The following is a 15,129-nucleotide window of genomic DNA, read 5'->3' as shown; positions in this document are numbered from 1 at the left end:
ATTGTTGAGTTCGTACCCCAAGAACAACACTGTATATTCCGCAATGTGAGACTTCGCAAAATTGAATTTGTAACCGAAGTCTGCAAACAAAACAATAATGCGATCAATGCGACGGAGATGCGGGTCCAACTCATCATCTGTGAGATAAATGTCATCCACATACGAGTACGCATCAGGGTCTACACCCTCTAAGAGAGAGACCACACGAGCGGCAAAGACTCCAGGGCTGTTTTTATAGCCCATTGGTAAACTTTTGAATTGTTTTTGTTTGCCACCCGAGGTGAACGCCGTCCACTCACTACTAAGAGAGGACAGGTTATGGCTGTAAAAGCCATTGGAAATGTCAAGTGTGGTTTTAAACCTTTTTCTCACGAGACTATCGACGAGAGCCGAACTGTGGGTTTTTTGTACTGCACAGGTCCGGCAATGAGAGTTTAGGTGCCGGTAATCCAAAACTAGGCGGTACGACCCGTCAGGCTTCGTCACAGTGAACAAAGGATTATTCATAGGTGACACACATGTTTCGATTACTCCTTGATATTCCAATTGTTCAAGGATCGACGCGACGTGAGGTCTAGCTTCGCGACGCATGGGGTATTGGGGTTGAGGTTGGGGCGTAGTCCGCAATGGAATCTCATGGCCGGGAGACAATTTATCCCAGCCAACCTGATTTCGATATAACGCAGGCGCTTGCACCTGAGCCCATTCCTCGGCGTACTTTTTAGCTTGGACCTTCGGCACTGTGTGCGCAAAGGACGGGAGGATTACCTCCTCCCCTCTAGGAGCATCTAAAACGAAAGCCGGGGGCCAATCTGCCTCCGCCAATAGAATATCATAGGAAGTGGTTAGATTATCTCAAAAAAACCCTTGAATTGTACGTTGTATGTCACCTTCAATATGAATGACTATATTATACAGTCTATCAGGGGGAGACACCCGAGTGTCAGCAGTTTCAATATTCACGAATATATCAGTTGCTGTCGCCACCAGATATGGACGCAGTGCTTGTCGCACTACTGTAACTTCCGCCGCGCTGTCTAGCAGCGTTAGCGCCCATGTCAGGTTCTGAAGCTGCATCCGTACCATCTGAGGCATACCTCGCTGTCAGCGCAGCAACTTTCTTCTTCTGAAACGGGGGTCTTTGACGTGCAGATTCGTCCTGCTTGCCTTTGCCGTCCGACTGGCGGGGCTGCTCACGACTCTGAGCACCCCTTCCTTTCCCACGGTCTCCGCCACTGGATTGTGGAGCCGATGTTTCCTGTGAAGAACGAGGAGAGCGTTGTTCAGAAAACCTGAAATCTATCAGGTGACTTAATACGAGATCGGTTGCGCAGATCATATGTGCGTTCGGTAGACGACTGTACCGGTGAGGCAGGACGTGACCCCTGTTTCTGTTGCTGTTTCCCCTGTTTCTTAGCTCTCCAACTTTGTTTAGGAAAGTTGGGGCGTTCGTCTTTCGTAGACGAGCTCACCTTAGTTTGCTGTACTATATCAGGAATGATCACAGTCGGTTTTACACCCAAGGCACTACGACCCACGGTCCTATATGCCTTCGCAATTACTTTAGCGAACTCTTTGGGTTTGTCGAGGTCATCCACGCGGCCCATCATATTTGCAACTTGGAACTGCATGGCATCTCCTTTGAGGTTGCCCATTACCATGGAGCATACCACATCGAAGCTGTCGACAAGCCTCATTCCCAATTCAATAGCAGCCTCCGCACCATGATTCTCCTGAACCTTTTTGATGACGGATGGTAGCACAGACATAGACGGAGTGCCATAGCACTTCGAATAGGTCGCGGCAAAGACCTTACCCCAGTTGTCACAATCGGCCATATCCGGGACCAGGTCTTTAGGGAAAGTAATGGTGAGGATCTTGTGTTTCTCCACAGGAGATGTATTTGGAAAAACCGCTTCCAACTGGTCAAATTTCTCAGCAAGCCAATAAGGAAATTCATCCTTACTTTGGGGGCGCTTGCCGACCACCGAATTAACCATGACAGGACTAATGACCACAGCGTGGTGGTCCGTAGGTTGTCCCGCAACAGCAGGTGCCCCCACCTGCACGTTGCGCGACACGTACTGCACTAAAGCCCTATGGACCGTAATCAGGGCTGTGTGTAGTACACGCAACTCAGCCACCCCCACCGTGAGATAGCGGGGATGAGGTGTAAAGCCGGCCAGCACCGGCCATGTGGCCCCTGCAATAGACAACGGGCCCATTCTCGCCGGTGCAACCGCATGGGGAAGGGCGCCATTAAACCAAATAGTATGCTGCCAGGCAGAGATTGGAATTTCCTGTGTCCTATATGGGGTATAGACCGCAGGCAGCTGTGTGGCAGTGTAGGTGTGAAACGTATCATCGTCATCCACTGCCGGAAAAGTCACCCATGAGTAAAACAACTCATACGGGTATGACGCATCAGCGCTGACCACAAAAATTACAGCCATCCCATCATCCGGCACCCCATACGTCGTCAAATGACGGCGCAGAGGTGCACGGCTATGCGCGGCTATGTCAACCGCCATCAGGACGCACTAAAGAGTATCAACGATATCAACAGTAGCACTGGGGTTCAGAAAAAATAACCTTTTTAATGATCAAGCTTGAAGGAACCTATTCGTCGAAACACAGGTAGGTTAAACCGTCAATCCCATTATCCGGAAACCTGAGTGAGGGTGTTGTGGACTAATACAAGCACTACTAAGGCGTTTCAAATCAATAGACCAAACGTTAGATGCGCCATGTTGCAGGGATTCTGCTTATGCACAGAACTATGCGCAGGAACCCAGGCCCTCAGTGAATTGTGGTGTACCAAAAACTCACCACAGAACCCAGAACCCCTTATCCGGCCAGCATCAGTGTCCCATTCGTTATCCGAGGTTTAGCTCGGCGGTCCCAATGTATAGACAACCCAGAACAAGCGACTTAGTATATTTCTCAGGAATGGTGGGAATCAGAAATACCTTTTCGTAATTATTCTCATACCAGTCCACAACAGAATAAACAGAGACACGGTAAAAGTTTAAAGAGTTAATTTTATAAACCTCGTGTCCTAAGATGCAGCAGTTTGGCTAAAATAAGCAGACAAACGATTAAAATCAAAACGATCAGCATAGTTACAATACCATAGAAAATGAAAGGAGTGATCATACTAAAATGACAGTGGATCTAAGCCACCTTCCTTTCGCTAGCAAACTAATAGTATTATTATTAGACTAGTAAAAGGTCTCTAGGCTTGAATGGGGAACCCCATACCGTAAAGATCAGCTCAGTGAGATCACATCACAGGATCAGCTATGCTCGGCTCCTGGGAAAGCTCTTCTTTCGAATGTCATGAAAACAGGTAGCACTGCAACATTAAAAGCACCCGACTTTCAGGCATTTGCAGCTGCGTGCGTGTTATGGCTAAACTAGTGGGCCGATCAACCTGAACTCAACAACATGCACCGTCTAGCGACCCAGACTGTTTCTTTACACTGTGTACAGACCAAGGTCGCTGCTCAATGTTCGGGATGTGAACAACAGACAGTTCTCATGTGAAGCAAAGTCGAGTAAGCATTTCTCAATTTAATAACATGTGACTACAGTGTCGTGTGCAAAAGCAGCAAAAGCGGCAAGATGGCTTTCTAACATCTAACGCGGTTGTGCTAACTTAGCATTGTACATATATAGATAATGATCTTCACTACACTTTTTTTGTGGAAGGAGTGGGATTGTTTGTTTTTATGGGGGCCATCTGCTGGAACTGGATGTTTCTCAGCCAGACCTATTTTGCGAAAGGTTTTATTCCAGTACTCCATCATGATGTGCTGCAATTGGTTAGACAAGCTTTACAGCAGAGCACTGTTCACACTATACGCCTGAAGACAGACATGTGGACCAGTTGTCAAGCAACTGATTACATGTGTATTACTGCATATTGGATCTCTTTTGTAGGGGTTAGGCAACAGCTATCTGCAGGTCTCAGCGCTGAATAAAGTTTTAAGGGTGTTCGGCAGCATGCAACTGAAGTGATATTTGCCATGGAAAAATCCCATACAGCTGCAAACATCTTGGAAGACTTTAACAGCAAGGTGTTTGAATGGCTGCAACCCAGAGGTCTCAGAATTGGATTTGTTGCCATAAAAAATCGCAGTAATATAATCAAGGTTATGGCAGATTGTGGATATATTTGAGGGTCCCGTGTTTGGCACGTTGCAACAACCTGATTGTTCAGGACTTTCTTAAAAAGGAAAACATAGTCAGCAAAAAACCGGTCACCTGCAGAAGAATCTGCTCTCATTTCAGTCACTTTTTTAATGCCCAGAAGCAGTTGAGGATCATTCAGCATGCTAATAGAGTACCAGTTAAAGCCCTCATCCAGGAGGTGCCAACATGTTGAAACTCTACTTACTACATGTTACAGACCGATCACAGACTACATCCTTCAAAGAGGAAGGAATGCAATTGGGAAAAGTATGACCATGGAGATGGACAAATGTGGCCTAGCCAAATGCCTGCACAAATGCTACTTCCTTTTGAGATTTTCACATGGGAAGTCAGCAAGGAGGACAGTACAATGAGCCAAGCTATCCAGTTGTTGCATCTGCTACAGGACCGGTTAAAAAGGTGTCACAAAGTTTCCACGGTGTGAATGAAGAAGCGCACTAGTTGGTTGAGAGCTTGATACTTTTCTTGGCAGTTAATACAAGGCCACAAAGAGAGATAATGTCCTTCAAAGAGTACATCTGTGCCATAATACGTGATCCATGGTACAAAAAAATACTGGCCACTTTTCAGAAGGAGATGTTTCACTATACAAGACGTGAATTGATGAGCAAGAGAGAGACTTGAAGGAAGAATGGCTGGAAACTAGAGGCCCAGGCAGGAGCTCTGGCATTCAGCCTTCAAACTCCAGAGAGGGTGCTGTTGTCTCACAGCAGTCAACACCAGCAATAACACTGGCAACAGCCACACCAGCAACAGAAGAATTGGACCCAACCTCTGCAATGGCTTGGTTTCAAGTGGCAGGGCAACGGAGGTCGAGCAAGTTGAAGCACCAATGACCATTTGGAGGATGGTTCAAAACTATCTAGATAACCAAAAAAAGGACGATGTGGATCAAACCTCATTGGTCTATTTGTATGGGAAGATGCACTAATAAAGGTATATGGCAATAAAGTATTAGGTTTGTCCGGTAGCCACTGTGTATGCTGAGTGTGTACAGTGTAGCTGGTGCAGTTGTCACAGTCAGACGGACCAGTCTCTTGCCTCAAAACATGGCAAGATAGACCATGATTAAAATGACCCAACACTTCATACCACAAGATTACACTGTTTCTGAAACAGCACAAGGGTTAGGTGACCAACTTCTGGGCAAACGCCTAAGTTTGAGGACGAACTCTACTTCCTTGATAGAGTAGACCACAATAGAACTTTCATATTATCATTGGACTGCTTGGTAACATTTTTTATTTTATTTAGTTAATCAATCAACTAGGATTTATAGAGCATAGCAACTCACCAGGGAGGGTATCTAGGTGCTAAGTTCTCTCTGGGCTCAGTCGAAAAGCTAGATCTTGAGTCCCTTTCTGAATTCTGGGAGAGAGAGTGATGTTTGGGGTGAAGGGGAAGGTCATTCCAGGACTTGAAGGTGAGGTAGGAGAAGGAACGTCATCCACTGTCTTCAGCGGGTGCAGAGAGTGAGCATGAGGGCTAGGGAGGTGGAGAACAGGTGTCTGGAGGGTTGATGAAAGTTAAGGCATAGTTGATGTATGCTGCTCCCTGATCATGTAGGGCCTTGCAGGCGTGTCATACACCAAAAGGAGCACAAGAGGGAAATAATAATCAGGTTGCCCCCACTCATCAAATTGCAAATACACAAAACCTGATTATTCATGAACACTAAAAACTTTTTTAACGAGTCACCTCCAGATCAAAGTGTTCAATTTTCACTGTTTGTCAATAAACCAGGCGGCTTTTCATCTTGTAAATATAGCCAGGAAGAAAAAATGTGTGGAAGGTCAGGAAGTACCTCACGTAAGCGTTCCCAAGAAAGCTGCTGGTTGGCACTCACCAGTTTGCCCACACTATCATCATTGGTAACTTTCATAACCGTAAAGAAAAAGAAAGAGTGTCCTAATTTAAGAGGTGAAGAAAAGAAGGAAGTGATGTGCATAAGAATGCACTATAAGTGCTCGTGTCATTATATGCCAACTGGCCTCCGTCGTGAAAAGATAAAAATAAATTTGCTTCTCCAAGCTAAAATTAGGTGTAACTCACTTTGTAAATATACATACTTTATTGGATGCCGTGAGTACCCTCAGATTAAAAGAATGGCATGTATTTGACCATTTCAATTAGGAAAGTCTGACATGTTTTGTTGCCAATCTACTTGCAGCAACTTCATCAGGGCTTGGGGACCAGTCTTCAACTCACTGGTATTTCAAGCATAGCCAGATGGTTGCTATCAGCTTTCATACACGCAAAACACCATTGTCCCACAACTTTTAGCCATGCATCCCCTGGAGATAATCAAGGTCATCGCTGATCAACCGCGATCACGGACACCTCCGTCTTGTGCCTTGCAGGCGTGTGTCAGAATCTTGAATTGGCATCTTTTCTGGACAGGGAGCCAATGGGGGTTCCTGAGATTGGGGGGGGGGCGGGGTTCTGGGTCCCTTTGGGGAGATTGAGGATGAGTCTAGCAGCTGAGTTCTGTATCGTCTGGAGTCTCTTCAGGAGTTGGGTGGTGATACCAGCTGGTTGTTAGGGCTTGAGTGACTGTTTTCCTGGTGCTGATGGGGAGCCATCTGAAGATATTTTGGAGGGTGTAGAAGCAGGCGGAAGATACTGCATTGGTCTGGTGTTTTATGATGAAATTTGCTATCCAGAATGATGCTAAGGTTACGGGCGTGGTCTGTCAGTATGAGTGTGGGTTTGAGTTCGGAGGGCCACCAGGTGTTGATACACATGGAGATGTTTTTCCCAAAACTCAGTACTTCGGTCTCCTTTGTGTTGAGCTTCAGGAAATTAGTTTTCATCCAGTTGGTGACACTCGTCATGCAGTTGTGGAAAGTGCGAGTGTGGTCTGTTGGTGTGGGTCTGAGTTTAGAGGGCCACCATGTGTCGTTCCATAGGGAGGTGTTAAAGGAACGTTTATAGATTTGCTGTCTAACTTATGCAGCCCCACCATTTATTTAGTCACACAAGAATGGCTGGATTTGAGTTGGACCAATGCGCACAGAAGAAGCATCCCTCCCCAATTGCTTGAAGGACATAAAGACAATTCCTGCCTCTGCCCCATCCTTATGCTTTTTTCACTTCCTAGCTGGGCTGCCCAGTAAAGATTTACAAGACAGCAATCGTATTGCTTCCATGGGAAATGACTTGGGGAGATACAATAGACCAACGTGTACCATCATGCTTGGATTGGGACAGGTAACTATTGCAAGAATGAGTGATGTATTACTGAGTGAGTGTGAGTGGTGATGATTGTTGTGGAGGCAGACAGTGAGGGTGTTGTTCAACTAATATGTGTAAACTTGATTTTGATGATTTGCAATGTTTGGGGCCTGATGGGTGATTCTGCCTGAAGATGATTGGCCCTTTCGCACTTAGCTATATTCACTTGTATGGTCTACACCTTACTGTACTTTTTTTCAGGTTGTTCGGAGACCAATCAGTTTAGTTAACAAATACATTCTAAACAACATGCTCACATTCTTTTGCCCTTCTTGTTTATCTACAGCACTGTACTATCAATCAATCAATCCAAATTTGTAGGGAGCGGCTTATCATCTATGAGGGTATCCAGGCACTAGGATATCACTGGGCTCGGTCAAAGAGCCAGGTTTTGAGTCCCCTTCTAAATTCTGTGAAAGAGGGTGCTGTTCTGAGGTTGAGAGAGAGGTTGTTCCAGGACTTGGCAGAGAGGTAGGAAAAGGAATGCCCTCAACTGTAGCTTTGGCGGATGCAGGGAGTGTGTGCGAGTAAGATGTATCAGAGGTGCCTAGATGGTTGGTGGCAGTTCAGGTGGCGGTTGATGTATGTTGGTCCCTGGATATGGAGAGCTTAGTAGGTGTGGGTCAGCATCTTGAATTGGCATCTCTTCCAGACTGGGAGCCAGGGAAGGTTCCTGAGGTGGGTGATGATGTGGGTCCATTTGGGTTGGTTGAGGACAAGTCTAGTCACTGATTTCTGTATCATTTGGCATCTCTGCTGGAATTGGGAGGTGATCCCAGCATAGTGTGTGTTGCCATAGTTCAGCTGGCTGGTGGGTATCGCTTCAGTGACAGATTTCCTGGTGCTGACGGGGAGTCATCTGAAGATCTTGAAGAGCTTGTGGAGGCTCTGGATGCAGGCAGAGGAGACTGTTGATCTGCTTTTTCATGGTGATTTTGCTATCCAGTATGAGGCCGAGGTAGCAGGTGTGGTCTGTCTGCATGGGTGTGGTTCAGAGTTATGTCGGCCACCAGGTGTCATTGCATGAAGAGGTGTTGTTTCCGAAGATCAGCACTTCTATCTTTTCAGTATTGTTTGTCAGGCAGTTGGTCTTCATCCAGTCAGTGATGCTTGTCATGCAGTTGTGGAAGTTGGTTCTAGTGGTGGTGGTGTCTTCCGAGAGTGACAGGATAAGCTGGGTGTCGTCAGTGTAGGATATGATGTTGAGGCATACGTTCTGATGATGTTGGCTTGTGGTGTGTTGAACAGGGTAGGGCTGAGAGATGAGCCTTGAGGGATGCTGCAGATTATTCACTTGGGTTCCGAGGTGAAGGGGGGTAGGCAAATTCTCTGAGGTGAGGATGGAGGTGATCAATTTGAGGGCGTCTCCTTGGACCCCAATGTGGTGGAGTCTCTTGATGAGGATGTAGTGGGATACGGTGTTGAATGCAGCCAAGAAGCCGAGGAGGATCAGGGATGCGGTTTCACCTTGGTCAAGTAGGGTTCTGATGTCATCGCTGGCAGTGATCAGGGAGGTTTTGGTGCCATGGTTGGCATGGAAAACGGATTGGGAGGCATCCAGCAGGTTGTGTTTCTCCAGGTGTTTGGTGAGCTGGCAGTTGATGGCCTTCTCAAGAGCTTTGGTAGGGAAGGGGAGCAGTGAGATCAGGCAGTAGTTCTTCAGTTCATTGGGGTCAGCGGAGGGTTTTTTGAGGAGGGGTCTGACTTCTGCGTGGTTCCATCTTTCGGGGAAGGCGGCCATGGTGATGGACGCTTTGAGAATGGAGATGAGTTTGGAACTCATTTCCATGCTTCCTAGGTTGAAAAAGTGGTAGGGTTCGGTGTGTGCTCTGGAGTGGATGGAATTCATGATGTGGTGTTCTGGGTGGTGAGCTGTTCCATACGGTGAGGCAGTGGTTGTGGATAGCGTTAGTTGGTGTGAGGAGTTTGTAGAGATCGGTGGGTGGGGTTCAAAGTTGCTGAAAATGGTGGATATCTTGTTGTGCAACTAGCTTGCAAGGGTGTCGCAGAGTTTCTGCGAAGGAGGGGATCATGTTCCCGGTGGCTGAGAGGCAGGAGAACTCTCCGACGATGCTAAAGAGTTCTTTGCTGTGGTAGGCGCTTGCTTTGATGCAGTCTGCCAGGGCATCTTTGTTTGTTTCGTTGAGGCGTTGATGGTATATATTGAGGGATGACATGAAGGTGGCTTAGTCTGTGGGTTTTCTGCTAATGCACCAGCATCTCTCCAGTCAGTTTCAGTTGTGTTTCATTGTCCTGAGTTTTTGTGTATATCAAATGGCTTGTTTGGTGTGTCTGTTGGTCTTGGTTGTCTTGATGGGGGCGACTCTGTTGGCGCAGTTGGTGACCCAATCGCCAAAGTTCTGCATGGCCTGTTCCAGGTTGATTTCAGGGACTGGTTGACTGGTGGTGAGATCGTGTGTCCAATGGGTCTCTGTCACTTTGTTCCAGTTGCAGTGGGAGAAGCTGCAGGGGCTGGTGGTGGAACGTGAAGGTCTTTCGATGGTGAAGTGGACGATTGGTGTGGTCGTCCATAGGAGTTCAGTGTCATGGTTGTACTTGATTCTGTCGCTGGCGGTGAAGACAGGGTCTAGTGTGTAACCAGCACTGTGGGTCAGGTTGGTGACCAGTTGGTTGAGGCCAATGTTGCTCGTGCTCTCCAGGAGGTTGGTGGTGTTAGTTTCTTTGGGGTCATCAAGGTGGGAGTTGAGGTCCCTGAGGAAGATGTAGTGCTTGGAGTCAATCACCACAGGGGCGATGAATTTGGTGATGGTGTTGCAGAATCAGGAGCATGGTCCTGGGGGCCAGTAGGCAAGGGTGCCTCTTAGGATCATTCTGCTGTTGGAAGTTGAGGTGTTCCATGATGGGTGTAATGTCGTCATCGGTGGTGATGCAGCAAATTGATTCTTTGTGGATGATGGCAATGCCTCCTCTGTGTTTGTTAGTGGAGTCTCGGTGTACCATCTGGTAACCATCGGGTGTTGCAGTGGCAATTTCCGTGGTGGAGGAGGGTTTGAGCCAGGTCTCAGTGATGAAGATCATGTCAGGTGTGAGGGTGGTGTCCCAGATTTTGGTGGCATGCTTACAAAGGGATATGGGGTTGAGCAGGAGGCACGGAGCAGGTCCAGGGTGATTGCAGTCGGTGGAGTGGGTGTGGCGAAGTTTTTCATACTGGTGGAAGATCCTGAGTTGCATATGAAGCAGCAGCAGTGGCAGAAGAATGGTCCTACCGTTGATCGTGGGGATGTGATGCAGCAGTTGTTGTTTTGGCGTGTGGGATCCAGGTCTTGGAGTTCTGCCACAGACTATATGTGAATGACAGCCAGGGTTCCTGGTGCTGAGTGCAGATGGGCTAGGCTTTGGCACACCTTCAAAGCACCGTTGCAGGCCTGCTGCACACACCCACTATGCAGATGTGCTGTGGCCTCCATTAAGTAGGTCTATCTTTGTCAATCTCATTTGGGTCAGAAGGACTCGGGAGTCGGACGAAGTCAGACTCAGGTTAGGACTATCTCAACAGTCAGAAGAGGGAGGTTATCTACTTCAAGTTAAAAGAGAAACCAACATGACTCAAAGAGGCCTACTCATCCCTGTGGAATGGAAAGAGGTGCGTTGATTTCAGAAATACTGAGTAGTGTGCTGGCTCAAATGTCAAATTCCTCTATTATAGTTGTTCTGGTTAGGGTGGGGCTGTAACTAGAGACAGACATGTCACATGATGGACACACTCGGCTAAATGTTATAACAGTTGTGAGATTAATCAGTCATGTACATGCAGCTACTTGTCTGGGATTGGTTGTAAAATTGTTCTCACTTCTCAGTTAATTGCACATGAGTCATCATGCTTTTGCACTGCCGCACCCCATACTCTTGGTCCACTCCTCATGAAGCTTATCTTCTCCTTTACTCTACAATATCGGCATTGACTGTTTTACAATCTGTTCCAGTATTCCACAATAGGTAGTTGCACTAGTGTGCACTATCTGGCCTGATTTACATTGCACTTTTGCTGTAAGTTGACTCTTGCAGTTTAACTAACCTACCAGAAGTTTAAAGTAGTAACCTTATGAGTAGGAACTAGTAGTAGTAGTAACTCCTTTTAAAGTAAGTGATAGTGATTCTGAGTAGTAACTTTGCGATTAGTAAGTAAAGTTACTTATGTAAACGTTACTAGTGGTAAACCTGCAATGCAAGAGTCAGTAAACTAACACCAAAACGTAACATACTTTACCTTTCTGAATCAGGCCATGTGTTGCTTAAATGCTTAACCTTCTCCTGAGTCCAGTCCTGACTCGTAAGTTTAGTTTTAATGGTTTTCATCAATTGAATACTAGCTTCTCATTGCTCAGAAGCTACTATTGCTAGTTTTTGTAATATCAAGTCTTTGAGTAATGGCAGTGGTCTGGTCTCAGTCTTTGATAAGATATGATAATAAATAACCCACTAACTCTATGTTTTCCTTCAGTCTAATCCTTCTGAGTAATCCTACAGTTGAGGTTTACCTCATTTGCAATAGGTGGGAGTAAGACCTTGCTTGTGATGTCTTCCCTGTTAGCGCTTGCTTGCTACTACCACCACCACCATTAAGAAGGCCCCTTGGGAAATCCTGCAATAAGGATTTGGAGGAGTGGGAGAGGTAGCAGCTGTTGCTTCATCTATTCAGGCAAGAGAACTAAGAAATGAGGTGAACTAGTTAAGTTAGTAACTTCTACTGAAGTTGTTTTTTTTGGCAAGCAGAGATAGATAAGTGAGATTAAGATTTTTTATGTATGTTGTAGGCATAGGTATAGCCCCCTAGTGGTCAATAGTTACAGAGGGTAGTAGGGCAAGGGTATTATTGTAGCTTACTGGTAGACACTTTGATAAGTGGCTGTGTGCTGCAAAAGTGACAAAAGTTAACTTCATCAAGCGATCAGACACACCTAGTCTGTGTTGTTACCACTCTGGTAGCAGGGTATTGTTTCGTATAGGTAAAGTAAGTAGCCTAGCAAACAAGATTATGGCAAGGGACTTCAGTATCTGATAGGGAAAGTCTAGGAGAAAAAGGCGATGTACAGAATGTGACTGTTCAGAGGACAGCTTTTTGTCAATTAAAAATAACACAAGGCTGCGCTAAAAACCAGTGCAAAGTTCAAAGACAGATTGCGAGTGATCTGCATATTATAATCTACCCATGTATTTATTTACAAAGAAAACCCACCTTCTTCACCCACAACAGGCCTACCCCTCTTCCCACACAAATAGCCCCAATGTCCCATCAATATTAATGTCCATACCTTTCTCCAGCTTCCCTTCTCAGATCCCGCTCTCTCCACCTACAACAGAACAGTCCCTCACATCAAAACAACTCTATCAAAAAAGTACTTAGAGGGCATCTAGGAGGGCATGTAGATGTACCACCTCTTGCGCCAGGGTCTGCTGGCGCACCTGAATCTGCTCCAGCTCATGCCAAGAGCGATGGAGGAGACGGTCTGTTGTGGATGATGACGATAAGGAGGGGAGTGGTATTCTGCTGGGCAGCAGTGGTGGACCTCGGCTGCTGCTGGTGCTGGTGTACAGGGATGGAGGGAGGCCGGTCGGGCGGGAGGGAGGATTTGGCAGCATATGCCGTCTCCTCCTCCAAAGCCTCCAGCTGTGATATTCGACCACAATGGTCTCCATCCTGTGGCGCCGCAGCCGGGCAGCTATCTCCGCCAGGATGGACCTCCAGCAGCAGGAACACCCATATCAAGACAAAAAAATGAAAAACACAAATTGTAATGTTCAATGCAAATACTTGTTTATAGTGGCACAGTAGCAGACGATTGCTGGTTCCCTAAGGTCATTGGAATTTTCAATGTGATTATTCACAGTGCCAAGTTTTCCCCACACATGCATCAGAAACAATAGCACTGAATGCAAGGATTAAGCCAGAATACCACTAAAATAAAAGTGATTTATTTCATTTAAAGGATCTCATAGTGAAACTAAACAGGAATTTTGTGTGTTAAAATCAACTCTTATTAATGAGTATGGTGTAAAAGCAGCACATTTAATATTATTCTTGATGCGCAACTTTAATGGGGCATGCTAGTGGGTCTGCTACTCTCTGCAGCATGTTTTCGGGCAGCTGTAATGGATAATGTATTAACTTATTATAAGTAATTCCAATGGCCCTGCTCTTCTCAGACTGCCTTTTCATTTCTACTCTGATTCCAAACTTATAAGAGGCAGATGAATAATACTATGCTACAGGTCACGTATAACGGATATCCTGTCTACTGTAAATATATAGTAGGCAGATTATAAACCATGCACTGTAGTACAGGGAAGGGAACAGGATATATTTTATTTGCAGTGGCGGCTCGCTGAGGGTGTGCTGCAGGCGGTGAGTTCGGGTGGGGGAGGGGCAGGGTTCAGGGGTAGTAAATTCTGGCATACGGCCGAAGAAAACTAAGTAAATAAAAAAATATATAAAAAATGTACATTGCGCGCGCTGCAACGCCAACTCGGCGATAAGTACAATAGCAATACCTCACTACAGTTCGGTTTACAGTATCTTCTATTAAAACTATCACTTTGGGAGGTTTGTTGGTTGACAACATATTAGAAAAGCCAGGTAGTCAAGATGTAATAAAGGGGGTTTATTCACACCATAAACCCTCCCTAAAGATTTGGTCAGGCAAAGTTGATTCAGGTCCCTAAATTCAAGCAGGTCAGGTGGGGGGGGGGAGAAGCTTCCTTCTGCAGGCAGCCAAGACCTGGAACCTTCTCGCTATTACAATAAAAAATAGCCCCTCGCTACTTTCATTCAGGAAAGATGTAAAAACCTGGCTTTTTACTTCTTAGTTAGAACATTTTATCACCGGCAGTTCTAGACTTTGACATTGACATAGTGCCAAGACGCCCCTGGGCATTCGTGCACTCTACAAATTTACAAATCAAATCAAATCATGGATTGTTGGTTGGTTTTTAGCCCGCGAGCGCGACTGGAGCTCTGGTTGTATGTATCTATATATGTATTTCTCACCAAAACAAAATTACACACAGCACTCTCCCAGGGGGTAGATTACAAAAGCGGTTTATTTCATTAACCAGCCATTACTCCTTCCTCCCCACACAGTGCGTTCCTGCCGAGAGGGGCAACTGGAGCTTGAATTTAAACGCGGCAGCCCTTGCCGCGAGGCACGCACCAACCCGTGAAGACTGGGTGCCATGGGGCTTGGTATTCAACCTGGCTCCGAATATGGAACACTGACTATGGTTTCTGATTGTCCCCAGGTGCGGAGGCCCATCCAGGACTTTGAACTGTGCAAAAAACAGCGGATTTAAGTGCACCCATCCAGGGTTTGATGTAAGACACACTACGAGATCCAGAAGTCTTTGCCCATTGAAGGGCGTGGAATAACTACAAAAGAAGGTGTGTTCTGAAAATGCACATGGCTGTCGAGCCTTTGAGAAAGAAGCGCACGGCTTTGAAACGCGTCAGGCAGAAACGACAACCTTGCTGTGTAATGCGATCTGCACATTGGAGGCAATTCTGACCAATAAAGGATTCATTTCCGATCAGTGTGTGAGTGCGTTCCTGCCGAGAGGGGCAACTGGAGCTTGAATTTAAACGCGGCAGCCCTTGCCGCGAGGCACGCACCAACCCGTGAAGACTGGGTGCCATGGGGCTTGGTGTTCAACCTGGCTCCGAATATG

Source organism: Triturus cristatus, chromosome 7, assembly GCF_964204655.1.
Source record: "Triturus cristatus chromosome 7, aTriCri1.1, whole genome shotgun sequence".
Taxonomy (NCBI): Eukaryota; Metazoa; Chordata; class Amphibia; order Caudata; family Salamandridae; genus Triturus; species Triturus cristatus.
The sequence above is the reverse complement of the archived record's forward strand: the minus strand, read 5'-3'. Positions refer to the sequence as shown.